Here is a 19,017-nt window from a genome sequence, read left to right as displayed (position 1 = left end):
ATTTCCACCCTTAAAAGCCCCTCCTGGTTTGGCCGCTAACTTGCAGTCAGAGGAGCGCTGTCTGGTAAAGCGTGGCAGCACACGTGAACTCAACTCTCCCTCAGTGGTTCTTAGCCTTGGCTGCTCACGGTCGAACCCTCTGGAGGGCTTGTCCAGGGTCCCACCTGCTGAAACACAGGTGCATTTGGCCTGGGGTGCAGCCTCGCTTTGGAATTTTTTAAGCCCCACCCTCTCCCCCAGGAAGCTCCAACACACCACCAAGGATGAGATTTTCTGCTGGAGCCAAAGTCTGATAGTTTCCCACAGTCTGAAAGCCAAATTCCCCTTAAAGAGAAACTGTTGAAGACAAGACGGGCCAGACGCGTGAGCGGCGGATAAAGGATTTTCCCATTTACTTGCAGCAAAGAGACTGAAACTCAACACATTTCACACCTTTTCAAGCCGCTCTCCCAGGTCTGGACTGCTGTTCCTTTTCGCAGACAGCCCGCCTCTGGGTGGGGAGTAGCTGGGATCGTGCTGAGCACAGAATACATTTCCCAGAAAGCTGCATGTCTTCCACCCATTCATTCAGTCTTTATTTACTGTCACCTGCATGTATAGAGCACCTACTGTATGCCAAGCTTCAGGATGGGTGCTGGGCCTTCAAAGACCAGCGGAACCCAAACTGTGTCTTCAAGAGCTCAGAGTCTAATGCCAAGATGCAAAGATGCCCTTCCTGGACCCGACGAGAAGTGCTTTCTGGATTGAGGGCATGAAGCTACTTTTTAAGTTGTAAATAATCTTTTTAAAAACTTTCTCCGTCTTCTAGGACTACGTGTATCTCCAGGGTTTAATCAGTCCCAGAGGGCAGCCTCTTTCCAACTTCCCCTCCATCTCCCTGGCGACCATTCTCTTCCCCCACCCCACCCCCCAAAAAAATTACCAAGGAGAAGAACATAAAAACTGCCGAAATTGTCGTATTATTGTGTAAGGAAAAAGAACAACATGAAGCCCCAGCCTCCGCCCCTCCCATCCCTTCTAACCCTCTGGAGCTTTTCTCCCGACAAAGGGGCACCCTCCACAACCCGGGACCGCATCCTGAGCTCGGTGGGGGCTGGCTCCTTCCATCCTGAGCTCGGTGGGGGCTGGCTCCTTCCACCTGCTTCCAGCAGGACTGATTGCCAATGCTGCAGAAAGCAAACACTGACTGAGGAGGCTTTGGCAAAGCCCAGGGAAGCTGCTTTCCTCTTTTTTGGGGGGGGGAGGGGCAAAGGGAGAAACAGCATCTTAAGCAGGCTCCAAGCCCAGCTCAGAGCCCAAGGCAGGGCTCTGTCTCACGACCCTGAGATTATGACCCGAGCCAAAATCAAGAGCCAGACCCTCAACCGACTGAGCCACCCAGGCGCCCCTGGATTCCTCTTTTAAGATAACGCTAAGCCAGTGGCATAGCTGTCTGAGACAGAGCTGGTGGTGTAAGATTAGGACAGGATTTGGTCTGCCTGGGTCTAGAGGGGACCTTCCCCCCCAGAATAACACATGTCCCTACAGAGACCGGAGAGGGAGTGCAGCTGGCAGTTCATGCCCCGCCCCCAAAACGCCTTCCCCTTTCATTTGTCTTATAAATGCTTCCTGAGAATCCACTGTGTACAAGACCCTGGGCTGGGCTCTGCTAGCCCACCACCACCTACTTCCACCAATGAAGGTTTTTAAAATGTCGGAACCTTACTATGGTCTCAAAAATTAAGTATTCTGGCAGATGCTAGAAAAAGTCATTCTGAGTTTTTTTTTTAAGATTTATTTATTTGACAGAGAGAGAGAGAGAGAGAGCACAAGCAGGGGGAGCAGGAGAGGGAGAAGCAAGCTCCCTGCTGAGCAGGGAGCCCGATACGGGGCTCGATCCCAGGACCCTGGGATCATGACCTGAGCTGAAGCAGATGCCACACCAACTGAGCCAGCCGGGTGCCCCTGCATTATTTTTTTCTACCTACTCTGGCATCCTGGGGAAACTGCTATGTCAAGCCTACTTCATTCTCTAGTTTGAAATTCTGTTGGAAGAGCAATGCTTCATCCTGGGGTTGCTGAAAGCTTTCAGGAACCACGTGACCAAATACCACCTAGACCCAGGTCTCCCACCCTGGCTGTCCACAACATTGGCTCCTAAAATCTAGAGAAAAGGAAAGGAGCAACACCTAAGGTCATGGCTGGCTCAGTAGAGGAAAACCTAGAGGTGGAGTCTTGCCATTCGTTATGGCTTTGGTGCATGTGGGGGGGTGGGGAGGGAAGAAGCAATTTTGTCCAACATCATTAGGAAGTTACATTACACCGAGGCAGGACTGCATCGCATGCTTCAAAATCGTCAGTGTGAAAATCAGTGATTAAGGGTCACGGTGATGAGGTCATTTACGCTAGGACTCGAGAGCCTTGTATCTCTAAATGAGCCTTGGATCCCTAAGTTGGTTTAAATGTGGTCCCACATAAGGTCGAGAATATGAACTGGATGGCTTCATGTTCCCTGGGAACCCTAGACTTTGGATTAGACCAGCCAACCTCGGCTTGGTTTGCTTAAGGCTTGGCCATGGGCCAGATGTCTATCTTGCACAGTGATTTTGAAATTGCTGAGAAAACTTCAGAATCCTTGCTTCTATTTTGGAAATCAGCACTTGTCTCCTTGCAACAGGGGTTGTACTGAAGCATCCACTAATGCAGGGGGTGGCAAACTACAGCCCATTAGGCCAAATTTGTCCTGCCATCTGTTTTGGATGACTTGCAAACCAAGAATGGTTTTGCCGTTTTTAAATGGCTGAAAAAAAAAGAAATCAAAAGAGGGGCGCCTGGGTGGCTCAGTTGTTAAGCATCTGCCTTCAGCTCAGGTCATGATCCCAGGGTCCTGGGATCGAGCCCCGCATCGGGCTCCCTGCTCAGCGGAGAGCCTGCTTCTCCTTCTCCCACTCCCCCTGCTTGTGTTCCCTCTCTCGCTGTGTCTCTGTCAAATAAATAAATAAAATCTTTAAAAAAAAAAAAAAAAGAAAGAAATCAAAAGAATAAAATTTTGTGATACATGAAAATGATATGAAAGTTACATTTGGTGCCTACCGATAAAGTGTTACAGAAACAGCCACACCCACTCATTTACTTGTTATCTGTGGCTACTTTTGTGTGGCAACAACCACGTTGTGTAGTTGCAACAGCGATGATATGGCCATAAAGCGTAACGTTTTTACCATCTGGCCCCTCCAGAGAAAGTCTGCCGACTTCTGCACTAATATGAAAAAATAATTCTGCATAAATCCAAAAAAGTGAGAGGGTCACATAATTCATTACTTAATTAACCTAATTAAATGACCGTATTGAAGCCCGTAATGATCTTCTCTACTCAGTTAAACCCCCAGAGCAATAATTAACTCAACTCATGTGGCATCAGCAAAACAATTTGCCAATAATGCATCTAGCAAAGAGAACTGCCCACTGTGCTTATCATATTCCAAAAAGCAAATCAGACTATCCTATAGGTTCCATGTGTCTCTCCTAATGAGGGCTTTCATTCTTGGCTCTGGGTTGAGGGTCTGCTTCCTTCGAACCTCCCTTGTTATTCTGTGGGTGGGGTCAAACACAAAGAAATGAACCCTAGGTCTAGCGCTGTGCATGGATCCTAACAGCATGGCATTTCTCTCCTCGCTTCCCTGGAACAGACTGGAAGCTGCCGGTCCCACTGGGACCTGTTTACCCACCATTAATCTCGAGTCTGAACACCACCAAAGCTATGGGACGAAGCTGGGACTTTTCTCCTCCAATATCAAAAAGCTTACAAATACATGACGTGAGTCTTCCAAGGATCCCTTTTTCCCCTTACCCTTTGCACACTGAGGAATGACAGCGTGCCCCGCATGGGGGTACGCTCAACAAATGAAGAGCTGACAAGGACCAAAGGAGCAGGAGTAAGTGGAGTGAAACACTCACAGAAGTCAAGTGGGGGACACAGATCCCTGGGGTAAAGGGTCAGGAAGCCCAGAGGAGGAGGAGTTGGGGGGGCGTGGGCTAGGGCTTAACTCTGGTGGAGGTGGCCCTTCACTGGAAGCCAAAATCAGAGCCCTGAAAGAGGAATAGGAGTGAGGCTGGGGAGGAGTGAGGCGAGGGCGGGGGACGGGGGGAGGCAGGGCAGGGGTGGAGGGGGGAAAGACCAGGGCAGAAAGTGAGGCTTGCGTTGTGTTAAGAAAGTGACAATGATGCTGGAGATGCTAACTCTCCCAGAGGAAGGCAACGTGGCAAGTCAGGGAAAGGAGGAGGGCGGCAGGAGGCCCGGCTGGAGGCCTCTCATTGTGCCCTGCAGACGTGCTCTGGCCCCGTCCAGAGTGCTCGGGGTGCCCGGGCGCCATGGACATCCCTGCGGCTTCATGCCGTCGCTCTTCAAGGTGGGCTCTGAACACTGCCTTCCTCGGAACAGAGTCACCACCCTGAAGCCATGCAGTGAATTTATACTCAATGCAAGAGACGGTAACAGAGAGACAGTCCTCCCACCTGGCTGGGTCTCAGTTTCTCCATGCAGGAAGTGGGATGTTGGATCTCTGGAATCCCCAGTGGTGCCTGGTTTTGTTCAGCTCCTCCGCCCGCCTCCAGAACTGCTAGCACGGTGTCCTTCGGGCTCCTTATGGTCAGTGCTGCAGAAAAGTAAAACAACACGCATCTATGTTTCCTGCTGTGTGGGCGGCAGGAAATGGCCCAAGCCCCTCATTGGGATGAGGTTCCTGCGGCGTGTCCAGCCGCCCACTCCTCAGCAGCCCCCACCCTCGCAGGTGTGTCGGCTGGGAAGGAGGGCACGTTCGGTCATCAGCAACAGGAATCCGTACCCTCCCCATGTTCCCGACTGTGTCCCTGCCTCTGTGGGTTGTAAAAGTGTCACCTCTGCAGGCAGGGAGGGCAGGGCATGCCCGGGGTGGCCCCGGGGTCAGAATCTAGGCTGGGCACCACTCTCCCACTGGCCACACACGGGCAGAGCTAGGAGGGGTAGCAGCTCCTTGGAGAAACTGGTGTGCGGGCAGAATTTGATGCTCTGTTGTCAGCCCGGAGAGGTTAGGGCAGGAGAGGGATCTGAGTGAGGGTGGGGTCATCAGGAACCGGGAAGACCAGGTGAAAGCAAGCATCACGGCAGTTGGAAGGCAGGGACTGACACTGTCGTGGCAGTGGGCACCCAGCAGGACCCTCCAACAGAGAGCTGGGTCCAGGCAGAGGGTGCCGTGAAGGGGAATTCTCTGGCTTGGGAATCCAGTGTGTACCTTACGGTGGTGTCTCTCCTAGCGGAATGCAGGCGGGGCTCCTTTGTGCCTCAGTTTCTAATAGAAGCCAGATTAGAATCGCAAGATAGGACCCTGCAACACACATCGCACCCTGCCTCCTGCCCCTTGCCTCCAAGAAGGATGACTTGCAACCCATGGCATTCTTGACATTCCAGTTTCATATAAACCGTGCCATTTTAAGGCTGGAAAAAATAATCCATCATATGGGTGGGTGGTGAGTGCCCAAGTTCCTGTAGCGAGTGGCAAGCTCCTAACTAGAACTCAGTGCCCTGACCTGTAATCTAGCATGTCAGGCTCCCAGCAACAAACAGAAGGGATGGCCCTTTGATCCGTCTCCCAAGGCCATAGAAAATTAAGAAAGGTAAATGGAAATCCAACTAATAATCAAGAGGCATGAACAAGAGCAGGCTGTTTTTAAAAAGTACACCTTGTCTTGGTGTGAGCACATGGGACTTGGTAATCACGTGCTACCTCAGCCCTCAGCTCCTCACTGCAGGTGCATGTGGCCCATCTGCCCCAGCAGGGCCCCTTCCGGCACTTCATGGACATGAAAGCAGAGAAGAGACTAGCCGGCCGGAAGGAGCGCCGCAGTCGCTTTGGAGATATCAACGTGTGCAAATGCTATCAGTTTGGGCAGATCTTCTCCCCTTTCCAGGCCCTCGCCACAACGGTGAGCAAGCTTCTCCTTGGAAAAGCGTTTGTAAGTCTTTCAGTGAGAACACAGACAAACCCCAGTTCTTTCCACTTTTAAGAAATATGTTAGTCAGTTCTGGTCACAAAAACGCTGCATAACAAGCTACCCTAAAATTTACTGGCTTACCATTACAACCCCCCATGTTTCTCACTTGCTAGCCTGCAGAGAAATACACTCATTCCATTTCTATTGACTGCAAGTTCATAGGTAGGAGGGAGTGAAGAACTGAAAACAATAATCCCATCTACCACAAGAGACTAACTGTAGCCTAGTCCCTAACAGACAGTAACCTTAGGTTTAGGGGGAGATCTGAAGGCAAAAGGGTTGTAGCTGTGGTGTTCTGAAATAAGACCATTTCAAGAGGAGAGAGAGGTCTGGGGAAGAGGGAAATTTTGGGGATAAGGGAAGATGGTTCTGGCTCCTATCCCTCTACCCTACCTGTGACCTTCTGGACTCATGTCAATTCAAATGGGACCATTCCTAAATGCATTTCCTTAAAACCATTACTGTGATGTCTTACTAGACATACATGCCTATGATTCTAACATTTGAGTGTGCATATGAATCACTTGGGAAGCCTGATTATAATGTAAATTCCCAGACTTATAGTGATTTCAGTTCAGAGGGTTTGGGTGGGGTCTTGGAATTTCCTTTGTTAACAAATTCTCTGTTCACCACCTTCATGCATCGTCACTCGGGCACTCCTTCCCAACCTTGTTCACTTCATCAGCTGGCAGCATGACCAACCCATCCTTGTTTGCCTATGGATGGGGAAGAGCAGCACCCATGTGTTGGGTTTGTACTATGTGCCAGGTGTAGTGCTAAAGGTTTTACCAATCCTTAATCTTCATGACTTCCACCACATTAACATCACCATCAAGTTATCGATGAGCCAAGAAAAGCTGAGACATGTTAAGTAACTGGCAAGATTATCATTGCTCAGTGCAGAGCCAGGATATGAACCTGCTATGCTAGACCAAGTGCTCCCCGCCCCCCAAACTGTACGTCATTGCCATTATTCTCCACCTTGTAGGAAATGCAAAGACTGGTGTTTCCCCGAGACCTGCCCATGAGTCCGAACCTGCAGAGAATGGGAATTTCCTGCACCACTGAAGGGAATCTCCAGGATTCAGAGCTGGGCGTGAGAAAGGATGACAGCAACCACAAAAAAGAGAAGCCAGCGAGTCACATTAAAATGCCTTTATTCCCCCCAATAGTTAAAGCAACAAAATCTAATGACATGAAATAATAAAAATTTTAAAACTGCATTCTGGCACCCTACTGCAAGACTTTGCATTAAAACAGTTAGAGACCAGAGACTCAGGAACACTGAAACGTTCTCAAACCTGACTTAGATAATTTGAGAGCCACCAACATGCGTCTGTGTGAATATTCTGGGGAGAGTGAGAAAATTAGGAGCTGCAATACTTAACTAGAACTGAATCTTCAATAGGTTTTCCTCAGAAGTCTAAAGATGGGGGAAGGGATGGCTACAGTTCAATGAATCAAGAACCCCACTCTTTCCATCTCCTGGTCTACCATCACCAGAGTGTTGGATGGCAACCTCGGAATTCACTCCTCGTGGTGACAAAGCGGTTGCCACTGCACCAAACACCACATCCTCACATGAGCACATCCAACACAGGAAGGCCAAAGTTTCTCCTCATGCTACAAATACATGCACACGTGTACACACACACACATACACACAAGGAGAACCTTTCCTGGGAACCACTCAGCAGATTTTTCAGCAATTCTCGGCTAGGATGGTGCAGCTTGCCCATGCTATAACCAAAAGGAAAGCTGGGAAGCAAGTTCTACCATCACTGAAAGAAAGTAATAAAATGACTGATGGGGGATCAATCAATGTCTGCCACAATGGACACTTACTAGTGTGCAGGTCAGACCATTACAGTGAGAAATTTCTATTTTCACTGGGTGAAATCTATCTTCTTATAATTTTTAAACACCCATCCTAAGGTTGCTCCTCCAAGAAACCTCCTCCACCTTAACTGGCTTTCATTTTCCTTTGATTTTAAAAGTAATGGATCAGGCCAGCTGGGTGGCTCAGTCATTAAGTGTCTGCCTTCAGCTCAGGTCATGATCTCAGGGTCCTGGGATCGAGCCCCACTTCAGGCTCCTGGCTCAGCAGGAAGCCTGCTTCTCCCTCTCCCACTCCCCCTGCTTGTGTTCCCTCTCTCGCTGTGTCTCTCTCTGTCAAATAAATAATAAAATCTTTAAAAATATATAAAAGTAATGGATGCTTATAATAAAAACTACTCTAAAGTCCAATCAAGAGAATAACAATGACCCAAATCACACTGTTCAGAGACAACTAGTGTTTTCATCCAGGCACTTTTAGATTGCTTTTCATTCTCTTGCCATTATTGGTCATGCCGGGTTTCCTTTGGGCCTCGATCTCTTTCCCATAGTTTTCACTGGGTTGTCATTTGCCACCATTGCCTGACACCTCTTGACAGGCCACCTGATCCACTTCCGGGTCCCTTCTCTTGCTGCCATGGTTACTGAAGCCATGGTGTCTTCTTCCTTATAGCGCTGTCCCTAGGAAGGAGCTCTATCCTTTCCTTGCTTCCATCTTTTGAACATACTAAACAACCCCCCAAAACAGAAACAAAACTTATTCTTTCTTCTCAGAAAAATCTTTAACCTTTCTCACAAATTCATGGAGGGCGTCATCTTTTTGTTAATAGCATCATATAGCTATAGACCTCCATATATTTCTGAACAGTATGCTACGCAGAAAACACTACAGTTCCTCCTCTTCGAGCACATGTCCTTTTTCTTTTATCTTTTTTTTTCTTGGAGTTTCTTTTTTAATTTAATTTACTTTTATTTTAAATGCTAGTATAATTAACACATGGTGTTGTGTTAGTTTCAGATGTGCAGTAGAGTGATTCAACACTTCCATTCAACACCTGGTGCTGGTCAAAAGCCCACCCCCCCCCCACCCCGACCACACTCCCCTTTGGTAACCAACAGTTTGTTCTCTATAGTTAAGAGTCTATTTCTCGGTTTGTCTCTCTTTTTTTCCCCCCTTTGCTCATTTTTTTGTTTGTTTCTTAAATTCCACATACAAGTGAAATCATATGGTACTTGTCTTTCTCTGACTGACTTATTTCACTTAGCATTATACTCTCTAGCTCCATCCATGTCATTGCAAATGGCAAGATTTCATTCTTTTTATGGCTGTGTAATATTCCATTCTTCCGAAGGAGACATCAGATGGATATATACATATATCTCCACTTTATCCATTCACCTATGGATGGACTCAGGCTGCTTCCATAATTTGGCTATTGTATATAATAATACAACAAACATAAGGGGTCATGTATCCCTTTAAATTACTGTTTTTAGGGGTGCCTGGGTGGCTCAGTTGGTTAAGCAACTGCCTTCGGCTAGGTCATGATCCTGGAGTCCCGGGATCGAGTCCCGCATCGGGCTCCCTGCTCGGCAGGGAGTCTGCTTCTCCCTCTGACCCTCCCCCCTCTCATGTGCTCTCTCTCTCTCATTCTCTCTGTCTCAAATAAACAAAATCTTTAAAAAAAAAATTACTGTTTTTATATTTGGGGGGTAAATACCTAGTAGTGTGATTGCTGGATCATAGGGTCATTCTATTCTTAATTTTTTTGAGGAACCTCCATGCTGTCTCCCACAGTGACTGAACCAGTTTGCATTCCTACCAACAGTACACAAGTGTTCCTTTTTTTCCACATTCTCGCCAACACTTGTTTCTTGTGTTTTTGATTTTAGCCATTCTGACAGGTGTGTGGTGCTATCTCATTGTACTTTTGATTCGCATTTCCCTGATGATGAGTGATGCTAAGCATCTTTTCATGTCTGTTGGCCATCTGGATGTCTTCTTTGGAGAAATGTCTGTTCATTTCTTCTGCCCATTTTTAATTGAATTATTTGTTTTGGGGGTGTTGAGTTGTATAAGTATTTTATATACTTTGGATACTAACCCTTTATCAGATATGTCATTTGGAAACACATCCTCTCTCAATCTGAGGCAAACAGCTCCCTCTGCAGCTGTGTTGATTAATTGCCTGCTTGCTTTTCATCTTACTGATACCACTTACAATTAACACAGGCAGAATTTTATATTTTAGTGTTTCCCATTTTGCTTGAGCCAGAGATCCACAAACTATGGTTCTCTGGCCAAATCCGGCCCTCCTCGTGTTTTTATAAATAAAGTTTTATTGGAACACAGACATGCCAATTTGTTTACATATTGTCTACTGCTGCTTTCGTGTTACAATAGCAGAGTTGACTAGTTGCAACAGAGACCCAAAGCTGAAAATATTTACTATCTGGCTCTTTACAGGAAAAGCTTGCTGAGCTGTCTTAACCCAGATTTCCCTTTATAAGTTCTGGCTAAGGTACCTGCTTTGCTGACCTCAGGTTTTTAAAATTTTTCCATAAGGTCTATGATTATGTCCATCTAAATTTTCCATCACAAATATGAACTCAAGTAACAATAACACTAACAGCTAAAATTTATCGCATACTGATACTTACCATGTACTAAGTGTATCGATTCTTTGACTTTCAGCAAGCTCACTATGAAGTAGGTATTACTATTATGCCCACTTTCCAAAGAGGAAAACAGAGTCAAGGCAGGGTAAAGGAACATAGCTAATCAGTCGCAGAAGCGGAATTTGGACCCAGGAGATGATGCTCCAGAACCTATGCTCTTACCATTGCAGTAATCTGCTTACCCAGTGGTCATTCTCCCCCAAAGCTGCCTTCGCCCTAATGTTCCCAGCCAGTCTTCCTTACTGGTTTAAGTGCCAAGTGGAAGACCTCTGTGTGGTTTCATCCACCTTCTTGGGGATGAAATTACCAGCAAAAGAAGTCAAGAACTTACCCAGTTCCTTTTCTAGAAGGATACATGGTAGAGGGCTGTCTAATGCCCCCATCACTACTCTACCTGCCTGCAGGCTAACTGGCCATCTGTGTTAAGAAACCATCCTGCAAGAAAGGGGAACCCTCCTACACTGTTGGTGGGAATGCAAGCTGGTGCAGCCACTCTGGAAAACAGTATGGAGGTTCCTCAAAAAGTTGAAAAGAGAGCTACGGGTATTTACCCCAAAGATACAAAAGTAGGGATCCGAAAGGGTATGTGCACCCCGATGTTTATAGCAGCAATGTCCACAATAGCCAAACTGTGGAAAGAGCCAAGATGTCCATCGACAGATGAATGGATAAAGAAGATGTGGTATATATATACAATGGAATATTATGCAGCCATCAAAAGGAATGAGATCTTGCCATTTGCAACGACGTGGATGGAACTGGAGGGTGTTATGCTGAGCGAAATAAGTCAAACAGAGAAAGACATGTATCATATGACCTCACTGATATGAGGAATTCTTAATCTCAGGAAACAAACTGAGGGTTGTTGGAGTGGGGGGTGGGGTGGGAGGGATGGGGTGACTGGGTGATGGACACTGGGGAGGGTATGTGCTCTGGTAAGCGCTGTGAATTGTGCAAGACTGTTGAATCTCAGATCTGTACCTCTGAAACAAATAATGCAATATATGTTAAGAGAAAAAAAAAAGAAGAAGGTAGCAGGAGGGGAAGAATGAAGGGGGGAATTCGGAGGGGTAGACAAACCATGAGAGACGATGGACTCTGAAAAACAAACTGAGGGTTCTAGAGGGGAGGGGGGTGGGAGGATGGGTTAGCCTGGTGATGGGTATTGAGGAGGGCACATTCTGCATGGAACACTGCGTGTTATGCACAAACAATGAATCATGGAACACTACATCTAAATCTAATGATGTAATGTATGGGGATTAACATAACAATAAAAAAAATTAAAGAAACCATCCTGCATATCTTGTGCATAACCTGGCTGTTTGTGTATAAGCTTCCGGAATTCTCTCCTTTTATTCAGTGAGCCACTCCTTCCCACCTGCTGTTTCCATACCACTGGAGGATTCCATAGCAAAGGCCAAGCTCTGTATGGGGGCCAGTGAGGGCTTAACATCAGTGCTACTCAACCAGAGGTCTTCCACTTGGCACTTAAAGCATGTTTTCCTTTAAACAAGGTGTAGCCTTCCACCCAGACCGGAGCAGAGAAAAAGCTCTGGGCAATCACAATGGAAGCCAATGAAAGCTTGAGACCCACAGAGGAGATTTCCAACACTTAGCCCATGTGCTCCAGCATTAAAAGGAAGAACTATCAATTTAATTCACAACTGACAATACATCTGATTTATATACAGCTTTGCAGGAACCCATTAATACACAAGGCAAGACCTATGTAGACAGAGCTTTCTTCTACTATCGGCTTCGAGCAAGGCAAGATTCATCAGTGAGAAGTAATAATGATTGCATCAGCCAGCAAATCCTGAGTAATCACTTTGTTCCAGGCCCTGTGTTAAAAGCTTCTGTGGCGTTACCTCATTTAATCCACACTATTGTTCCACTACAATAATCCACTAGTATGAAGTTTCAAGAAAGTACAAGAACACCATCACACGCCTGCCTCCTCTCTTGTGCGGGCATTTGACGAGCACCCTCTAGAGTCTGGACATGCTCTCCCAGGCCTGTCCTCTGCCCCACAGCCCCGACGAGCAACAATTTCTATTCCACACTTGCTCAGAACCAGCACACACATTCTTACCCATTCTGCCCTGTGCTTTATGTGTTCTTTGCTCTTTTCTGAGCTATCTTGATAACTTCACCCATGCCTCTCTGACAAATGCCAATGGATTCATCTGCCATTGCTTGGAGGTAACATCTTTCAATTTTGGCTGCTGCCTTCTGGGGCTCTGATGTAAAAAGTGAGGGCACCCATCTTCTGGCAGCTATGGGGGGGCGGGGCAGGCAGTTTCCATGGCGAGAACCCCGCAAGGGAGCCGCTGGGCCTTTGGCGGCGTGTGGTTCCGTGAGTGGGGAAGTTAGGAGGAAAGCAGGGGAACGGGGAGAAGGCTCCTGGGATGGTAAGAAGCTTAAGGTTGGCTTGAGGATGGGCTCTGCCCCTCACAACCGTGGCCTGGGGCAAGATGCATGGGATGTTGAGCAGTCTGATTCCTGGTCAGAAGCCTCGGTGTGACTTTTCAGGCCTGACCACAGACAGGGAATCGCAATCAGACTCGGGCCTCTCTGGCCCCATGCTTTTCTCACATTTGGAGAACCTAGCCAGACGCCTTCATTCTTGGGTCTCTCTACCCGAGGCCTTGGGTAGACAGGGATCTTCCTCAGAGCCTCTGCCGGGCAGAACGAGGGGTGAAACCAGGACATTTCCCCACCCAGACTCAGTCCCCAGTACTTTTCCGCTCCCAGCACCCCCTCTCCCCTCTGACCTCAGTGTCCATAAAACTACAGGGCCTTTTGTTGGGGTTCCCTTCGCAGCAAGACCACCTGCCCCTCGCTGTTCGTCGGGGGAACAGAATTAGGGGTGGCATTTCCTCCGGTTTGGGACTCCCGCTTCTACCATCGCAGTGAGGAAACGCTTACTCTCATTTTTGCCTTGTCACTTGAATGGGCTACTGGACGCCCGGCAGCTCAACTCTCTCTGCCGCTCGCTGAGCTCCCCACCCAAGTGCCCCAGCCTTTCTCGGGTGAGGAGGGGAGACCAGGGCGAGCCTCTCATCAAGGTGAGGTGCAGGAAGGGTCTGGCACATAATGAGGACGTAGTGGTAGCTGTCTGTTTTTTCCTTATCTTCTCCAAAGCTTGATGCTAAGTCTCAAATCCAGACTCGTGTGCACGTGCACATGTGTAATGAATTCAAGAGGAAGGGTGAGGGATAGGACTGGGGCCGCAAAATCCACCATCGCAGCCCCTAAGCCAACAAACGCACACTCACACCCACCTGGGAACTCCGCCTTTCTCTCTGACACCTAACTTTTCTCCCTGAAAGTGAAGAAAGTCTCCTGCTATGAGGAGCGGCTCCCCCAGGCCTCCCCACAGCCCCACCAGGTGCCCGGAGCCTGGTCTGGGAGGCACTGGGACCGACAGAGTCTGGTGCCATTGCCCAGTGGAGGAAAGCTGCTGCAGTTGGTTATTTACGAGGAGGAAGCCAGCCTGGAAATCCCACATAAATGGGATTGGTTCCAGTTTTACGTTTCAGGGGCACCTTTCATTTGAGACTCTAGAAATTGTCATTTTTTTTAATGGTCTGTTAATTAAACTTCTCCGTCTGCTTTGTCATTGTGACCTCCAAGACGTCATTGGATAGAGTAAAAGATGGGAGCCTTCAGAAACCCCCCCAGGTGCTTCGAGGTGGCAGGAAGGAGAGGAAATCTGCGAAGCTGGTCGGACTGGGCCTGCCTGGGTGGGGGGAGGGTGTGTGACCACAGCTGGTAATCTGGAGAGAGGCTCTTTCCCATCCCTGGGGGTTTACATTGGCATGGGATTCTGGGTCCTGTGGGTGACAGGTAGGGGAGGGAGGCAGAGGGATCGGGAAATGAGGAAGAGTGAAGACGGGGCCCTCTGAGCTCAGACCCTGGGCATTGACAGTGAGCATGACAACATCCCCATTCGCAAGGAGTCCCCGGTCTGCGCCCCCATTGCCCCTATGCAGCCCACTGCCTGAATCCTCCCCACCGAGCTCTGAGGTCCAGAACATGGCAGTGACCCGCGCTGTCGCTGGGCCTGATGCAGTCTCTACTCTACTGCCCCCTCCTCGAGCTGGCTGTGGGGATGGGCACTCCCTGCTGCGTGTGGGGAGGGAGCTCCGAGAGCCTCTTCCCCAGGGATGTTGTCACATCCCTGGCAAGTACCTATCCCTCTGGCACATTCATTCGTTTGGCAAATGTTTGAGTGAGTCCCTACAGTGTACCAGGCACTGACAGGTATTAGGGGTAGTCCAGGGAACAGGACAGATGTGGTCTCTACTCCCCCACACAAACGGACCTAACGGTTAGTGGGAAGGACCGACCAGCAATGACTTGCAATAAAGGGTGCTCCATGAAGGATCTCCAACAGGAGATGCAGGATTCCATGTGGCATACTGGTGGTGGGGGGCGGGGGGGGGGGGGTGGCTAGACTTTCCTGGGAAAATCAGGGAAGGCTTCTCTGAAGAAGTGACATTTCAACTGAGACCAAGATGAGTCAACCATAGTGGAGGCATCTTCCAGGCATGGGAACTGTTCTTACGAAGTCCTAATGATAAGTGAGCACAGTGCTTTCAGGAAACTGAGAGGGGGACCCATGGGGCTGGAGTGGGAAACAGCGAAGGGGGAAGCGTGGTGCCAGGTGACGGGGAAGAGTCATCAGGTGCCAGGAGGGGCCTCAGAGGCCACGGCAAAGGCTCAACCACACCTCAAGGGCAGTGGGATCCACTGAAGGGTTTCAACCACAAGAGAGCCATGCGATTTTGCCTGTTAAAAGGATGACCCTAGTTACCGTATGGAGAGAACCAGAGAATCAGAGACAAGAGACTCTAGCTAGGGGAGCAATGCCATGGTCCAGGCTAGGGATATGATGTCTGGGCCCAAGGTAGAGGCAGAATTGGGGGAGAGACAGCCATGGGTCAGAGGCCTGGCAACAACTGATGTTTGAGTGGATGTCACAGGTGAGGGAGCAAAAGGTTTCCATCTTTCATCTAGGTTTCTGGTTTCGGCAACTGAGTAGATGGTGGTGCTGTTTGCTGGAATGGGTTTATTTGCCCAGGCTGGCCTCAAGATCTATAGACCACCACCCCCACGCAAGTCCCAAAACACAGGTTACCAACAACCACCCAAACTAGGCCCGCATAAACATTGCAAAAATCCTGCCCTTTTTATTTAATACAAGGTCTTTTCAAACAAAGCTGCTCCTTGTAAGTGCTCCTGGGTCCCAGATAACCCACATCCTTGAGAAGCAAAACAAAACAGAAAAAACAAAACAAAAAAAACCCCTCACGGTTTGGTTTGGTTTTGTTCCTATTTCTTGCTGACTAGAAGTAACTGCTGCCCATATGCTCAGAAAAACGTCCAACGTTTGCATGTTTCTTTTTTATTTAGTTTTATCTGGTTGAGCCACAGAGCCTTTAGCTGAGTAACCCTATAATCTGCATGTCGTGAATAGCCATGTAACTGGGCAATTGCAGGAATCGCTGAGGACTGCTGTGTGGACAGTAGGCTTTGGGGTTTTTTCCAACATTTGTTTTTCTGGAGTGCCAGGAAAGGCAACACGTGAGCTGAATCTCAGGGCCCAATGTCCTTCAGAAGCTACAGCCTTCCTCAAGGAATAATTAAGGTGAGGAAATAGGGCTTTGGTAAGCATAATGAAACCCTGCACCTAGCTGAAAGCCAGAAGGATCTTCTGGATTTTTTTTTTTTAATTGAGAATTTGGGGAATAACTAAATTTTGCACAGAGCCCACTTGAGTGCTTAGTATGGTCTTTTCAGAGCTTTGCACCGTGCTGATTACGGTGTTTGTAGACGGTCTCCTGTGTCTCAGCACATCACCACAACACTGTGGATCCATATATCAACACGAGGAATTGATGCTAATATCCTCCATCTTTCAGATGTGCGAGCAGGCTGGGAGCTGTGGGTTAGCGTGCATCAGATCAGGCTGTTAGGAAATTACAGTGACAGACTCGCACCCAAGCCGATCCAATGCGCAAGAAGAGAAAGCTTCGCATTTTACCTTAAAGTTGTGATCTGTGAGTCAAGTGCAGAGTTCTATAGCCTGAAACAACACCCTTTGTACCTTTGTCCCTCTCCCTGTGAGTTCCAGACTTGCCTGGGTGTCTCTAGTTCAGCATGTCCAGCCCAAAACATCACACTCCAACATCTTCAATCTCTCCCACATTCCCCATCTCATTTGATAAAGCTGCCAAGCTGTTGCAACTGGAATCTTGGAGTCGATCTTAACATGTGTGTGTGTGTGTGTGTGTGTCGCCCACCTATGGCTCCAATCTTTTAAGCATCTTTCAAACTAAGTATGTCCCTCGTCTCCAGCCTCCCTCTACTATCTGAACTTCACACTCACCATCCCTTCTCTATGCATACAATAGCTCTCTAGCCATTCTCTTGTCAGAAAGATTTTTCTGGACACAAATGTGATTCTGTCTCCCCCTTTCATAAATGGCTCCCTGTTGTCTATCTACAAGAGCTCAAATCCTCAGTATGCCACCCACCCACAGCCCTTCTGCACCTGCTCCAGCCTCCCCTCCCGTGCCCCACCCCCCCACCTCCTCTGAGCTCCACCTCCTCACATCCACACCCCTGCACTCACAACAAACCGCGCCTCCCCACTGGCTATCCTGGACTCTTCCACTCCTTTGCACCTGGGCACATAGATCCCCTCTGCCACCACTGTCCCGCCTCTCCTTCTCCCCTGGGGGTCTCCTGCTTATCCTCAGAACTCAACTGGAAAATCACCTCCTCGGTGAAGCCTCCCCTGGCTTGCGGGTGGAACTGGTTCCTCTCTACCTTACTCCACTGTTAATGGGGTTTATTGCAATGCATTGTGGTCGTCTGTGGTCCGTCTGGAAGGCTCTGCTTTCCTAAGGCGTGGTGATTACGTGTTATGCCCCACTGTATTCCCCCGTGCCCAGTCCAATGCCTGGTACTCAAAGGTTACTAATAAATGTCTGGCGAAGAAGTGGAAGAATGAAAATAAAACATGGCACCCAGGCTTTGGACACCAAGTGTGGTTTTGCACTGACGGGGCAGCTGCTACCAGGGACTACCAATGATGCTAGTGACCCCACCAGGTGACTCAGAGGTGACTGTGGCTATAACAGAGGGCCGACGGGAGGTTTGAAAGCTCCAAGAACGAAAAGTGGATGTCAGCAGACTCTCCTGCAATTGGCAGGCATTTCCCTGAGGTAGCACCGAGTGTTCTGAGTAATTGAGGCAGTTCTGCCCATCTTGTACGTCAGTCGGAAAACAGCCAGGCTGCAGGAGTCTTGCAGGGAAAACAGGAGGAGGGCTTGGTTTGGAGGCCTTTCCCCTGCCGGGGGAGGGGGGCAGATCAGCTCCCGGGTCTCGTTCAATTTTAACACGAATACGTCGTACACCTATTGGGCACCTGGCCTTTTGCTCTACACTCTGATGGAAACATTTCCAAGTACTAGATGGTCTCCCATCGCTCAGGAGGTTGCAGTCTTGCTGGAAAGCCAACTGGAATTATGAAAAATTCACAAGACCATGTAAGATCAATCTTAGATTGTGGAGAATTAGTTGGAAGTAAAGAGGCAACTAAAAAATGGATGGAGGATGGGCGGATGGATGGAGGTGGATGGATGGATGGAGAGGGACGGATGGACGGCTGAATATTCTCTGGACTTGGAATTGCTTCAAGCTAATCGGATGCATGAGAAAATTATAATGCTTCAAGGTGTCACTCTTTCAACACTCCAAGTAACACAGTGATTTAGCCCAATTTAAGACACTCAATATTACTTTAAGCAATGATACTGATGAGTGAGAAGTGAAGATTTTTGCAAGGTTGCTGGTATGGATATTTTTTGGTCCCCAGATGACACCTTCTTTGCCTGCATAAAATGCTAGTCCTGGCAGGAAGTACCAGCAACTCCTCATCACTTAGGAACAAAAATAAGAGGCAAACAGGAAACCGTGTTTATTTTTTACCACAAGTCAGCCAAACTCCCACACCTATGCTGTGCGTTTCCTCTGTTGGGTGTCATAAAGTGCAGCAAGAAAAGGACCCCTCCCTTTCTCCCAAAGGAGCTTACCATCACCCCGATGGGTACAGAGTGTGTGAAAGACAGCAGTGAAGGGACACCTTCTAGGGACAGGTGCAGGGGGGAAAAAAAGCCACATTCTCCATCAGGAATTCCTCAAGAGAGTGGTTCTGAAGCTCCCCGCATGGGGGACTAGGTAGCCTTTTAGCTATTCTAGCAGAGACAAGGTAGCATTTGAGGCAAAGCTCTGAGTCACAGGGTAGACCAAGCTGCTGCCGAAAACTGTTCTGTACTGGAATGACTTGAAAGAAAATGATAGAACTCTTCGAGCCGTGGGATGAGCTACCTGTTTCTAAACCTTGCTAGCCAGGGCTGGTAAAGTTCACCTTCAAAAGATGATTTTGCTCATTATTCCGCCAGTGAGTTTTCTTCATCC

At 48.3% G+C, this 19,017-nt stretch overlaps 1 long non-coding RNA gene across 1 annotated transcript in view; it reads right to left on the bottom strand.

Annotated features, from left to right (window-relative positions):
* Nucleotides 1-19,017, bottom strand: part of LOC123853832 (uncharacterized) — an 85,392-nt gene that overhangs the window by 20,464 nt on the left and 45,911 nt on the right. Inside the window, exon 4 of the long non-coding RNA XR_010408369.1 lies at nucleotides 4,495-4,634. This is a non-coding gene — a long non-coding RNA (uncharacterized LOC123853832). The remainder of the gene's footprint in view (nucleotides 1-4,494; nucleotides 4,635-19,017) is intronic.

Source organism: Mirounga angustirostris, unplaced genomic scaffold (assembly GCF_029215605.1).
Source record: "Mirounga angustirostris isolate CCGP_5_RB_7025 unplaced genomic scaffold, mMirAng1.0.hap1 SCAF_17, whole genome shotgun sequence".
Taxonomy (NCBI): domain Eukaryota; kingdom Metazoa; phylum Chordata; class Mammalia; order Carnivora; family Phocidae; genus Mirounga; species Mirounga angustirostris.
The sequence above is the reverse complement of the archived record's forward strand: the minus strand, read 5'-3'. Positions and strand labels throughout refer to the sequence as shown.